The sequence below is a fragment of the Gymnoscopelus braueri genome (genome assembly GCF_963280865.1).
Source record: "Gymnoscopelus braueri genome assembly, chromosome: 11".
Classification (NCBI taxonomy): Eukaryota; Metazoa; Chordata; class Actinopteri; order Myctophiformes; family Myctophidae; genus Gymnoscopelus; species Gymnoscopelus braueri.
The window spans coordinates 20,712,558-20,724,640 of NC_137613.1; the positions used below are offsets into that span (position 1 = coordinate 20,712,558).

The window sequence follows — 12,083 nt, forward strand, 5'->3', positions numbered from 1 at the left end:
ATGAGCAAACGTCCTAACAGTAGAGCGAAAAAGACGCATGCTATTTCCAATAACCATTTGTCAAGTAGTGGTGAGCATAGGAAAGGTTTCCTTTTTCCCCCAGATATGCTGCGCATACATACATACAAAGTCTTCCTCCTGCAAAGTGTGATAGTGTGGGAAATATAATCCTTTGTGGATCGCACATTAACCCCAGCAACCCCGACCCCTAAAATAATAGGCAATTGACACCAGCCAAATGCCACTTATTTTTTTGATGGACCTGCTCTACCAATAGCCATCTGTTATTAAGATCCTTTTATACAGTATAAGCCTTGTTTGACAAGCACTTACTGGGATGCACCAGTCGCTCTGGCCTCAAAAAGCATCTATCAGGAGACTACAAGTGGAGTTAGATACTAATTCCCATTGAAATGAGGGGTCATACAATGCCGCCACTTTTCCCTTTTCTCCTCTGTAAATATTAGTAGGGGGTACTAAGCACAAAAAATGGCCAAATCGTTACGCGGCGGATAAAAGCATGAAATTTGATACAGATGTCCCTTGGGTCATCCTAAAACATCCTAGAAGGGGTGCCCAAAAAAATCTTAAACAGGAAGTGACTTATGGACAAAATTCAAAATGGCCACCTAAACTGTTGACCGTTGACTCAAAAGACACCAAAAGAATCTCCAAAAAGCATAAGATTTGGCACATATGTCCCTTGGGTCATCCTAAGACATCCTAGAAGGGGTGCCCAAAGGAATCTGAAACAGGAAGTGAGTTATTGACTAAATTGAAAATGGCCGCCTAGTGTTGTCGATTGACTCAAAAGACAACTAAAGAATCTCATAAAAGCATACAATTTGGCACACATGTCTTTTTGGTCATCCTAAGACATCCTAGAAGGGGTGCCCAAAGAAATCTTAAGCAGGAACTGAGTTATTGACAAAATTGAAAATGGCCGCCTACAGTGTTATCTATTGACTCAAAAGACAACTAAAGAATCTCATAAAAGCATACAATTTGGCATACATGTCCCTTGGGTCATCCCAAGACATCCCAGAAGGGGTGCCCAAAAAAATCTTAAACAGGAAGTGAGTCATTGACAAAATTGAAAATGACCGCCTACAGTGTTGTCGATTGACTCAAAAGACAACTAAAGAATCTCATAATGGCATACATGTCCCTTGGGTCATCCTAAGACATCCTAGAAGGGGTGCCTGAAATTATCTGAAACAGGAAGTGAGTTATTGGCTAAATTGAAAATGGCTGTGTACAGTCTTGACAGATGATGCAAAAGACACTCATAAAAAATTATCTCATAAAAGCATGAAATTTGGTACAAATGTCCCTTGGGTGATCTGAATGCATCCTAAGGGGTGCCAAAAAAAGTTTGAATAGTCTCTCAATGGAAAACACTCCTCCCACACGGGCTGCACTGCTACAATATTCAAATCGAGCAGCCAATCTAGCATTTGGTCCAGAAGCCTGAAAGCTATGCAATCTCTACCATCTCCTGACAAATAAATTAAAGTCGCTGATTCGTGGACACCTTTATGGACACTCTTGCCAGAGGCTGCTTAAGTTTGTAGAGAACTCAAGTGTGGCTGCAAAGCTGAGCCCTTCTGTTCGAGAAAGTGTAGATGCTGGGTTACCTTGCAGAGCATTATGCCAATGTGCTGGTAATTGCGAAATGGCACACATGAATACATGTAGTTACTAAACACTAATCACAAAAAAACAGTAATGATCAAGAAGAAAATACATGAGAAGATAGAGTGCAAAATAAATAAGATGCAGAGAGTAAAATAAGAATATGCAGAGTAAGATAAGATGCAGAGTAAAATAAATGAGAATATGCAGAGAGTTAGATAAATAAAGAAGATTCAAAGAGTACAATAAAAAAATTATGCAGAAAGTAAAATAAATAAGTGATGTAGAAATGAAAACAGAAGGTAGACTACAAAATACGGCAAGTTATGCACTGCATAACCTGTTGTATTGAGTCTGCATAATATGCAGACTGCCATGGTCAACTGTTTAAACAGCCATTTAGAATTTCTTCAACATGGTCCCTTCCTAAAAAGTTTAATAAACAAGCAAACAAATAAATAACCCCTTCTAGGATATATTAAGAAGCACTCAATGTACGTACCAAATTATACACTTTTATGACGTCCCCTTATGTTTTCTTTTGTGTCAACTGCTTTTAGGCGGTCACTTCCTGTGTAAAACCTTTTTGGGCACCCCTTGTAGGATGCGTTCAGATCACCCAAGGGACATTTGTACCACATTTCATGCTTTTATGAGATTCTGTAGGTATCTTGCATCATCTTTCAACACTGTAGGCGGCCATTTTCAATTTAGTCAATAACTCACTTCCTGTTTCAGATTATTTTTGGCACCCCTTCTAGGATGTGTTAGGATGACCCAAGGGACATATGTGCCAAATTGTATACTTTTTGGAGATTCTATAGGCTTTTTGAGTCAATCGCCAACACTGTAGGCGGCCATTTTCAATTTAGTCAATAACTCACTTCCTGTTGAAGACTTTTTTGGGCACCCCTTCTAGGATGTCTTAGGATGACCCAAGGTACATGTGTGACACATTTTATACTTTTTGGAGATTCTTTAGTTGTCTTTTGAGTCAATCGACAACACTAGGCGGCCATTTTCAATTTGGTCAATAACTCACTTCCTGTTTCAGATTTTTTTGGGCACCCCTTCTAGGATGTCTTAGGATGACCCAAAGGACATGTGTGCCACATTTTATGCTTTTTGGAGATTATTTTGGTGTCTTTTGAGTCAACGGTCAACAGTTTAGGTGGCCATTTTGGATTTTGTCCATAACTCACTTCCTGTTTAAGATTTTTTTGGGCACCCCTTCTAGGATGTTTTAGGATGACCCAAGGGACATCTGTATCAAATTTCATGCTTTTATCCGCCGCGTAACGATTTTTCACTTAGTACCCCCTACTATATAGCCATTTGTATTTGTTGATGACATGTATTAACTCATTCTCTGCCAAATACTTATGATGCTTTTGTGTTTTCTGTGGTTTTCCACTAGATGGCGCTGTTCGCTAACCTGGGAGTCACCATTTGACTCCCAGGGAAGCAAAGCAGTAGCCCATCACGTGATCGCAAAATAAAAACTGCCCGTTCACTTCTATGTTAAAGGATTTGGAAAAAAATCCCTTTTCTCTGCTTTGTTTTGTGGAAGAAAAAAAAAATCGCCTTCTAAATCCTGACCTACGTTTTCTGAAAAACTTCAAATATCTAGTAAAAGAATAGCCAAACATGTATGTTGCTATATACTGTACATAACAGTAAAGGGGTTCCCGCCCAAAATGGGTTAAATCGATCGGCGGTTGGAGCGTTGTGAACGACACTATGCGGCAAGGGCAGCATTGACAATGTTTTTTTCCTGGCAGCTAAGAGTTAATATTCCATGTTCTGTTGATGAATTGAATACATAGGACCACAATGGAAAAAATGTCCCCAGAACCTTTTCGTTATACTTTTAGCCTAAATGCTTTACTGTACTTTTGTGCCGATTACATTTTCTTGACTATCAGTAATAAAGTGATCAATCAATCTGGCCGATGGAAAAATGAGTTTGTGCTACAGCATCAATGACTAAATGTCAATTCATTTTAGCTAATGGAGCATTTCACTGCTCTCTGCCAGCCACAATCTTGCATTGGCATACAACCTTGATATGACTATGCTGTAAATGCAAATAAACCAGTTTTCACATGAAAAAAAAATATGAATATGTGGGGAAAAGCCACCATGTTTTGGAAAAGTTTTCTAATTCTACAGTGTTTAATCTCAAGCTTCATGTAAGAATAATGCCCCCCCCCACACAACATCCAAGACCTTAGGTTGAAACTGTTGGCATGGCTCATTCATTCTTTTCCGTTTCGTCTGCAATGGCTGTTACAGTATGCATACCGGAAAAAAATTAAGAAAAGAAAAAAGGTTCCCTTGTACATCTACTGCAAAAAAAACATCTATTGTTGTGATTCAATTAGGTTTCAAATGTGGCCTCTGATTGTTTGAGAAGTTATAAATGCAGTGTTGGTATTTTTTAAACCAAAATGTTTACATTTACTGTAATTAAATATATATTTGTCCCAAATATTACCTGACTCAGATCCATATTGGCCCTCACCGAAAGGTAGGGATATCTTTAAAGGACCACTTCACCCATTTTCAATTAACCATCTTCATATACAATGGTCCTCACTAATGTGTATAAGATGGCACCATTTCTGTCTATTTGGTCTGTGTCTCAGAGGGCTTTTGACAGTTCAGAAACCCGTTTGGTCATTTCAAACAAGATGTCAACCTTTTATTTGTATATATTTTTTTTATTAATGCAAGAGCATAGAACCAGAAGACATTGCTTTTATGAATTAAAAGTAATTATAATAAAAAGGTTGAAATGACCAAACCTGCCTACTGATGTCACTGGTAGGCAGGTTTCTAAACTGTTCACAGGCCTCCTCTCAAGACACTAAGTGAGAAGCCAGAAATGGTGCCATCAATAATGGGCATTATTGAGGACCACTTTCAGTACATGAAGATGGGTTGAAAATGGGTGAAGTTGTACCTGAACTTTCTCACTGGATAGACTCAACCCTAGCTAAAAAAGTAACTGTTTGAATTATGGCTCAATAGATAGAGAATACCAAAAAACTGCTACAATTTCAGAGGAAAAAAAACATGCTTTAATTACTGCACTTACATGAACCTAAGAAATGTGTATGTCTATAAAATATTGCATATAACTTTTAGTTTAGGAATTGAGAAAGCGGCAGAGTCAAGTTAAAGGTGAACAATGTACATTTAAAAATAGAATTAATATGTGCGAAGTATATGGATTTCTGATCTCATACACGTGGTAACTTTAATAAACGTATGTGTATAATGTTTATATTAAATTATATTTCTGTTGGTGCACGTCCCTCATTTGAGAAATGTCAGACAAGCTCCCTGTTCTCCCATACTTAAGGAAGAATTGTGATACACTACTTTGATAGACTCAAGTCAATTTGCTCAATAAACCCATAGGGGAGAAAAATTCCCATGTTCACCTTTAATAATCAAGTAAATTATAAGGTCCACCCGTGACCCCACCTAGTGAAACACAAAAAGCTGGGAGATAAACGGAGGTTCAGTTTGCGATCCATGAGTTTCAAACCAGTGCATCTGACATTCAGTGTCAAGATTTGCATTGGACCTACCCACTCCCACCCAGACCAACATGAGTTTTGTGTTGTTCACAGCACAACTTCACATCCTTCCAAGCAAAACCAAACCCACTGTCAAACCACTTCACACTTTAGTTTATTCACAAACCAAAGATAGAACAGAAAGTGCACATATTTACAAGAGGTGGTACAATTCTACGTTGCCATGGCCGTTTCATTGGTAACTGCTCGACAATGAACCAGTGACACAGCCATCCACAAACCATTCTTTTTCGTACGTACATACAGCTCGAGCTTTGACGAAGGCGGAAGTACTGTGACCACACACACACACACACACTGCACAAGCTACAATACATCATTTTGCCACAAGTCAACACAGAATAGAGAGAAAGACAGAAGGTTCTGCACTGTGATTCCATTCCTTTTGTGTATAGTGTGATGCCAGAAGCCCTGCATATAAATGCCACTTCATCATGAAGTGACACAGAAATAACATGAGAGAGAGAAAGAGAGAAAGGAGAGTATTTTAGTTGGTGGGTGGGGGTTGTGCAATCTTTTAAATCATAAACATGGATGGGACACTTACCTCACTTCGTTCAGCGGTTCTGTGTAAGCATACCTGTGGCTGAAGTGCAAACAAGTCCAGGCTTTACTGTCCCACTGACTTCTGTAGAACTACTCATCCTCAACGTAACCCAACTGCCGGGGAGAGCCTCTACTGTGGAATGAGGCAGCCTGTTCGCAACAGGCTGGCTGACAGCCTTCTACTGTACCCCTCATGTACGAAAAAACACGCAACACGCACATACACGCACACATACAAACACATATGCACGCTCAAAACAAGCCATTCTTTCCTCAACGATGAGGTACACAGGTTTCTTGCATCTGGTTGGTTGCTGAAGGGATGAGGTAGATGGGAGAATACCAGGAAGGCCACCAAAATATCTTCTATCTAATGCCAAAGATTTACAGGATCCACAGGATCTAAAATTGGCCCACAGTATCAAATCCCTATATAGTCTTCTTAATTGTGATCACTGTTGTCTCTTTAAGTCAAGTTGACTGCACCACTAAGTATGACATTTCTTCTGTGTTTTGATTTCCTTGCTCAACAAGCATTGTTTCTTTAATTTACCTCTGCAATGTGAGGAAAATTGTTAATTCCACATGTCTACATGTACTATTTTCAACTTTGCACTTGGGAAAGGATCATTACATCCTTTTAATGTGTACACTGCAAAACTAGGTCAAGGGACAGTCTTGTGCTAAATCCCTGCTTATAATTTATGTTTAGTTCCTTCACTTGGCTAAGTGCTTACTGAAACGTTGGGAACTTAAGAATGGATCATGTCAAAAATCTATCACAATTATTTAACATAAGTCAAAAAAATTACCTAGCCTATATTATAAAGCTCACGCTTTAAAAGTCTATTCTTCCAATCGTGTACAGCTACAATTCATTTTCCCAGTTTGGTGCAAACTTGCACAAACAGGAAGTCCAATTAAATGATTATCGGACCACGATAATCAGACTTAACGGTACCAGGTACCATTCAATCTGGATTTCCTGGCCTTCTTACATTCTGCCCTCTAATGATGGTCAAACCTGTTAAAGAGAAAATGTACAGAAAACCAACACAAAGACATAACATTACAAGTTTCAGATTTACACTTATTAAATCCAAATGCGTTACCAACTCCATGTGGTCCTCCTGAGTTTTCAGTTGCTAAGTGGAGAAGGAAAGCACTTATATGGGATGCTTTTAGCCAGGCAACTCTAAGCACTGCTTGAGCATAAGGTTCCTTAGAAAATATATATCTTGCATTAAATATGCCTAGCCTGAAGAAAACTATGACTGTTGTATAGACAAAATATAGGGAGGTAGGGAGTAGATATATCCATAAATATCTTTTTCAAAATAAAGTTTGCCAAGTTAGCTGGCTGTACCAATGTAATAATCCAAGGTCAGTCCCATTCCCTCCTAAAATAAAAATATCTATATCTATCTATATCTATATAAAAATAAGTCATACCATTGCCTATAAGCCTTACAAATGACCACTAGGACAAGGCCACAAAATGTAGCTGTAGCATGTCAGTGCTCTTTTTTTGTAAGTTCCATACATTCAACTGAAACATAATACTTACTTAAGCAGAGCTTTTTTTTCTGAAACTGTAAAAAAACGGACCAGAAGACAATCTACTGATGTGCATGGTTCATTTCAATATACAGTGTAAGATTTATGTGGCTGGGGTTATTATGAAATGGTTCAACTACTGTAAAACTTGGGGCTTGTCCATTTCAATAAATGTGATATGTGTTGTACACCATCCAGTTTCCCCATCCAGTTACATAACACGTGGCTAATACGCCTTTCCCACCAATATTAGCATGTACTTTATATGCAAGGGGGGGTTTCCGGGAACAGGAGGGTAGGGAGTTTAATATGCTTGCAATTATTTGCCGATAGTGAAGACGAAATAGATTTTATAACTTTTTATCTGTATGAAAATAGTGATACTCATTGTGAATGCATGGGGCACTAGCCTCGCGTAGCCTGACTATTATCACTGCGTGGATGAGTCTGGTGCTTTGATGAGGACGTTTTTTTCCCCACGGGGCGGGATCAAAAGAATGGCTCTGGACGTGCAATTGGTTAGACCTACAACCAACTACCAATTACAATCTCCCATATTTGAATACTGGGCCCTGATTGGTCACCCCAGACTTGGGGAGCAGGAAATGGATTCAGAACAGACAGCAAATTTTTTTTGCACTGACAGATTCGTCTGGTCCTAGGCTATGGGGCACTAGCCGTTCCTTTCGGTTATTCTGTACTATACCGAAATTGGTGTATCCAATTGGTTTGACTCTAAAGGTCGCCTTCTTTGCTGAAAAGGTATGGTTTTAGCCAGGTCACAAATAATGTTTCCCAATAGAAATAGTAAACAAAGCAGTTGAATATGGGGCAACGTGCTGAGTGAAGGCAAAATAAAGAGTCGTAGAATTATAAGTCACTCGTGAAAGCTTGGGTGGAAACTGTGATTGCACAATGGCTGTTACCAACAAAGTTAAACTAAGCTAGAATGAATTTCAAAGCAAATTCATTATCAAAAAAATCTCCATTCTTATAAAAGTTGAACTAATCAAAAAAAGATATACGAGTTCAGCGTCTCATTTTCAAAGCATATAAATTAGCACAAGCGGTCTCAATTTTGCTTGTTACATTCTAATGAACCTTCTTGATTCTAACATCACATTATCATGCTGGAAAATAGACAAAATTGGCTTGTCTACCCTGGTGTCATGTTTCCATCATTCTGATTATCTGAGCAGGAGACGATATATCTGTGACTACTGCAGTCATTTGCCTGGGGAACTAATGCAAATTGTAACCTTTCCCATTAAAGACCTAAGCCTTTAATAGGAAAGGACGTGTTACTGGGGGTTAGTGGGTTTTATGACCACTGGGAAAAGGGCTTAAGTGCAAGGGTTATGAGGGAACAATATTGCAACACCTCCACAAAAAGCCACAATTAAACGTACATTAAACTGTAAGTGACATAATGTTTAGACTGCTCTTGGTTAACACATTCCCTGCTATAGACGGAGATATTGGAAAATCGAAATATTTTTAGAAAATTCCACAAGAAGGCACTCTAACACAACTTAGGAATGATCCCTCGACTCTGAGAGAAGGAATGGACGGATGTGATGTCATCCCAAACACGTCACTTCCGTCCACTCCCATGTTATTTTTTGTAGAAAAACAGATTTCAATTTTTTGGGGTTTAAAAAAGCCTTATTCCACGGGCGATAACAAAATGGCCGATCGCGGTAAAAGAAAAATGTGTTCCAGTGGATAGAGGAGACCCTCCCCCACCCCCCAGACACTTCGTTTACATCTGCGTGCCCAACGTGGCTTCTGTGGCTCTCCAAAGGTCGTTGATATAAGGTAAAAAAACACTGGCAGCAGCGGATGAATTAAATAATACCTGGCTGTGAATGTGTTAAGCACAAGATGTTGTAACCTTGTCCGGAATTGTGTTTGCAGAACATTGTTCCTTTGTTTTTAATGGACGTGAGAAAGTTTGAGACTTTTACATATATATTACATCTTTCACCTGTGCTTTCACCAACATCCATCTCCAACACTGAAAACAGAATTATTTTTAACTCAAGCCGAAGCATGGAAATCCACTTCATGGATTCTTTGCTTGGCTCAACCGCCAGTGTTTTGCCGTTTTCCATTCCACATTGCCATTTGAAGGGGGAGCTGACGTAGCTTCGCAATAAGCACACCAAGGTGGAAAAAGAGGTAGCTTTCGACAGCTTTTCAGCAGGGCCTGTGTACAAAATTCCATGTCAAATAGGCCCACACTTAAAAGCCATTTCCTGCAGTGTGCAGATGGTATAGCAAATTTAAATTCCATAGTCACATTCACCAGAATTTCCATTATATGTATATATTAATATTTTCTTTTTTACCATGAAGCCACTTCAGATCAGACATCTTTTTCAAGTAAGACCTGGCCATGGCGCATCTGGGAGGCGCCATGTCCACAGTTTAAGATTAACAAAGCTAATTTTAACATTCTGATTTCAGGCTAGCAAATGATCCTCCAGCGATGTAGAGTATGTAAAACTATTTTTGACATTTGCATTTTAGTAACAACCACATAATGAATAGGACATCAAGAAACAATGTTTTCATAGCTAAGTATCTCTACAAGCCCTTACTGTCAGGCTGACACTTTTGACTATTCAAAAGGATAGGAGTGGATTTTAGTTTTTGGCAGCATCCACAGAAAAATAATTTTGGGAAACATTTTAGCTCCACTTTCTATGAAGTTGCCATACCATATACTATGCAAGAGTGCCAATTGTTAATTCATTCAGTGCCATTGACGTGTTTTTTCCCAAAGGCGCCGAGTGCCATTGACGTGTTTGTGTGTTCAGTGTTTATCCACCAGATGGCGCTGTTCGCAAACCAGCGATCACCATCTGAGTCCTTCAGAGGCAGCAAAACCATGTGATAAAAAAAAAATAGCACGTTCACTTCCTGTTTGAAAAAAATAATTATTTTCTCTGCTTTTTTTTGTGGGGGAAAACCACTCCTCATTCAACTGCCCATATACATGGAATGGACGATCGCGGCTGGCCAAATTTTTTTCTCAGAGTGTACAAGACCCCGCTACGGTGGGTCGATCGCTGTGAAAAATAATATTCTATGATTTTTAGAACGAAGGCGAGTGAAAACTCAAAAATCGCTGGCACAGTGGCAACTAGACGATGTTTTTTCTGGCATTGAATGAGTTAAGGTAGATTTACAGTGGTCAAAGTCAGCCCAGAAAAGCTGTAACCAGATAACTGTTCACACACACACTGTACGAGATTGGTCACTTCAAGGTCCACCTAGTAGCATTAAAAAAAAAATAGTGTTTGTTTTTTTGGTACAACAGTGTCATGGACTGCCATGTGTGGCTAATGAGTTCAGGCATTGTAGGAAATGTTGGGCCATATTCGCACAGTGTGGCTGGTGCTACGATGATCGTCAACGTGGGGTCGTTTTAACAGCTACCAAAACGTAGAAATAAGGTCATCCTTTGTGTTCAACAGAAACTGCTACTTTTACCTGAAAAGTGATTGCAGCTTTATCGGTTTCATGTGTTGCATGGGCAATTAATCACAGACTGCTATGTGCAGACAATTTACTGAAAAATTGCAGGATATATTATCAGCTCCCTTTGGATAATTGCTCACAGGTCCACATTTTCTTCCTTTGCTTTATTTTCTCAAGATACAACATTGCTGTGTAACGTCATTTGACATAGCTCTTAGTCAGGTAGATTCAAAAGTCAATTTGCAGTCTGACAAGGTGGACGATCACTGTCAATATTCTGCAGTGTGTAAGCACCGTACAGTTTTCCTACAGGGATCCATTGAGTTTATGAAAACTCACTCCAGATTTTTTTTTTTTTTACACTAGTCCATCCACAAGCACCTCCTTGTGCGCACTCAATGAACAACATCCCAGAGCTTTGAACCACCAGAAGGTGATGAGCTTTGATTAATGTGGAAATATTTTAACTATTGTATACTGACCAGTCAATTTAATGGCAGTATTCTTGATATAATGCAGGCGCAAAGAAATTGCTGAAATACATTATAACAAGCAAAATGATTACATTATGGTTGCTGCCTTCTTAAAATGGGAATATATTAGGTTTCATTGCCCAATTGGGAAGAAATAAAATCTGACCAAAAAAATTGTACGTGTCGAGACAACGATGGAGCAGTTATCAGAAATGGCATTTTGGCAATAGAAACAGCAGTACAATTGCCAAAAGGTCACATATAAAAAGAAAATGATAAAACATGATTTAGGTAACATGCCAGCTGAATTTAAAGGAGGAGTTCACCCAAAAAATGACTTATTTTTATCAATTGCACACCCTATGAAGCCTTGAATCCATGGATTCTTTTTTGTTTTTGTCGCATTCTTAAGATAATAATTTGATTCCCGTCTCCTACCGGCTAATGTATCCGGTAGGAGACACAAAGTAGATTATTTGTGTCTCCTACCGGAAATACACACGGTCATCAAATTATTGTTTTAGGAATGCCACAAAAACAAAAATAAATCCATGAAATGAAGGCTTCATGGGGTGTGTAATTGATAGAAAATAAGTAATTTTTTGGGTGAACTCCTCCTTTAACATCTCCAGGCAATCAGCTTATTTTCTATGAAAACGGATTCCTATGACCACCTTGGGACTGCACTGGCGCATCTGTGCCTCTCGAGATTAAAGTGCCATCAACATTAATCTCACTCTACTCTCGAGAACAAATATGGTTAGTTCAACTTGATTTG

The 12,083-nt window shown here is 38.9% G+C and overlaps 1 long non-coding RNA gene across 1 annotated transcript; it reads left to right on the top strand.

Annotated features, from left to right (window-relative positions):
* The first annotated feature begins 328 nt into the window (after positions 1-328).
* On the top strand, positions 329-7,233 carry LOC308094748. The gene is made up of 2 exons (XR_013933988.1): positions 329-466; positions 2,967-7,233. It is a non-coding gene; the product is annotated as an uncharacterized lncRNA (long non-coding RNA).
* The last annotated feature ends 4,850 nt before the right edge of the window (positions 7,234-12,083 follow it).